Source organism: Montipora foliosa, unplaced genomic scaffold (assembly GCF_036669935.1).
Source record: "Montipora foliosa isolate CH-2021 unplaced genomic scaffold, ASM3666993v2 scaffold_234, whole genome shotgun sequence".
In the NCBI taxonomy this organism is placed as follows: Eukaryota; Metazoa; Cnidaria; class Anthozoa; order Scleractinia; family Acroporidae; genus Montipora; species Montipora foliosa.
This window is the reverse complement of record NW_027179537.1, coordinates 6,712-9,499: the sequence shown is the minus strand read 5'-3', so window position 1 is coordinate 9,499 and position 2,788 is coordinate 6,712. Positions and strand designations below refer to the sequence as shown.

Genomic DNA, 2,788 nt, shown 5'->3' with positions numbered 1-2,788 from the left:
AAGCGTCATGTGGGTTGGAATATGCCTGTCAAGCTTGCTTGGCACCAACCTTTCTCGCTACACGGATCGATATGTTCACCTTTTCCGCAGCTTCAACAAACACGATCCGTCGCGCAAACACTTGAAGCATCAAATGCAAAGAATTGGAGATGAATGATTCAAACCATCAATTTCTATCCATATCTTTCAACCATTGAAGCTATATATATATATATAGTAAATAGTAATATATATACTTAATTATACTTACATATCATAATATCAGATAACTATATATTATCCATTTCAAACGTGGGCATGGTCTCTGTTGCTTCAGCAATTTAGTTCCATGGCTTTTGAAGCGTTTTTCTCCGGCCGGCGCCGGTCATAAGTGGAGAAGACCAGGTGTTTGATCATCTCATTCTGTTGATGAGCTTCACCTCTGTCGGAGAACCGGAAATTCAATGGCTAAACCATGGGTACCCTCTAGTAAATAGCCATAAATAAGTATGGAAAATCATAATGTTTTACTGGAAATAACCTCACGATATTCTATCCGTCGATCCCCTGTCCCGTCCCCTGGGCCCGCGACGTTCTTGGGCAGCAGGCTGGAGTACCTGGGATCAAAGCCTGGGTCCTGCCATGAATTCAACGGAAATCACGACATCTACAAAGATTTTTTGTAATTGGGACTACTAGTAATTGGGACTATTAGTTAATTAGTTTATTTTTCCATATATTGATGATTATTGATTATTCCCAATATATGGACAAATAAACATGTTCCAAACCACCAACCATATATATATATATATATACATATATCTATTTAATATTCTATTTACATATCTGGTTGGTGGTTGAGCCACCCCTCTGAAAAATATTAGTCAATTGGGATGATTCCCAATATATGGAAAAATAAAAAATGTTCCAAACCACCAACCAGATATTATGTATGACTATGACTATGATTATCATAGTAATAATAACAGCAACAATAACAGAAATAATACTAATAACAACGTTTAATCCTGATAATGATAATAGTAATAACAATCATAGTAATCTGGTTGGTATAGAAATGTAGAATTATATCATATGATATAGATCAATAATGTGGAGAAATAACTATCCAAATTGGTCTCGATATTTCTTGGTAATATGGCAGTTTCGACGTCAGCCTTTCAAACCCCTCCCTCAAGGCAATTGATTCTGGATTTGTGTATATAGAGAACTAGCTACTAGCAGGAACAGTATTGTAAGTTTTCTGCTTGGAGAGAAACCCATCCCAAAGACGTTCAAAACTGCTGCTTGGAAACACATTGCGGCTTGTTACAATGTGGTTTTCCAATTCTCAAACCAATGTCCCAACGGGAAAACACATCACTGTTTGGTGTTTCAACCCCTCTGAAAAATAAGATTAAAAGTCATTGGGATCATTATATCCAATATTATGGGGGAAAATAAAATTCATGTTCCAAACCAAAACAAAATCTCAGAGAATCAGGCAGCCCGGCATCTTCTCTGAAGGATTGCCTTCCAACTGCTCATGAAGTCAATCACCGAGTCCTGACCCGGCCGTGTCAAAGATGTCCAAGATCTAGGAGTGGGTCCGCGATCGGGTCGGAGAATTCTCAACCCCAACCAGGTTGATGGTTTGATTGAATCGTGGAGTATAAAATTGGATAGTGTATACTAGATTGATCTAGAATTGGCACCCCATTTTTCGAATGAAGGCCACAACTCAAAATGCTTGATGTGCCGTTCAACCCGCAGATCTCGGGTTGCAACTCCGGATCCTACAAAGAGGCATATATCGAGCAATGCTTCGCATCAAATTTGGCACTGCTTCAAACCATAGACTACCATAGGAGGGGGAGATGCACCTGAGAATCCACATATTCCCCAAATCCGTACAGAAACCAGTCATTTTCCCAAGTTCAGAGGGCCACCTGAGTCACCAATCTGACAGAACTTGACCTTAAACTTGGCATCGCATGGCCTTCTGAATCTGGAAGAACCACTTGATGCGCTCGCCCACATACTGCACCCGACCTGGATGGTGTGAGGTCGCTTGCTGTAGCACTTCACCAAAGTACTACTATCAGCAATGCATGGTTCACCAACAATTTGCAGGGTAAAGCCACACACCAAAGATGTGCACATGTAAATCTGCCGAGATCTCTGGATCCAATATGATCCAATCTTCCTACTTTTGGGGCCTGCCACATACACATTATATAAATATCTAGAAGATTCTAACCAGAGGCACACCTCAATGATTGGTTGTAATTTCTTCACTGAGTTGTTTACTTGTCATTGGACCTCCAACATGTGTTGGTCAAAATTACCTACAATGGCTGCATGCTGAAACCACGCAGCATGCAGGACAGAAACGTGAGATCCTTCACAATTTCTGGACGATTCACTTTTATGGGCATCCCAAGTCTTTGTTGATTCGTATTCCTATGTCTTCAAAGATACTCTCTGGAAAGCTAATCCATCAACGAACAATCCGCAAAACTTGGAGAGAGTTTCCATCTCTACTTCCGGGTTGAAGATTACCAAACACAGCAATATGCCATACAAAAATGATCCGAAAAATGGAAGGATCAATGAGTACATCCTGATTCAAGCAAACCAAACAACCAGCTTGAATAGCCAAATGAACTGTGTTTGTATCCAGTTTGTCTACATACACATATTGATTGCGTACCCTAGTCTAACGCTGGCTCCACGGGTAACCTGACATCAATCTTGGAAAGTATTCAAAATATCTGGGGAAGCCGCAACAAGCTAAACAACCAAG

The 2,788-nt window shown here is 40.4% G+C and overlaps 1 long non-coding RNA gene across 1 annotated transcript; it reads right to left on the bottom strand.

Annotated features, from left to right (window-relative positions):
* Positions 1-569: 569 nt before the first annotated feature.
* On the bottom strand, positions 570-2,034 carry LOC137986526 (uncharacterized). Its single transcript, XR_011119864.1, has 3 exons — positions 1,982-2,034; positions 1,497-1,548; positions 570-596 (listed from the first exon to the last, which is right to left on the bottom strand). It is a non-coding gene; the product is annotated as an uncharacterized lncRNA (long non-coding RNA).
* Between the last annotated feature and the right edge of the window lie 754 nt (positions 2,035-2,788).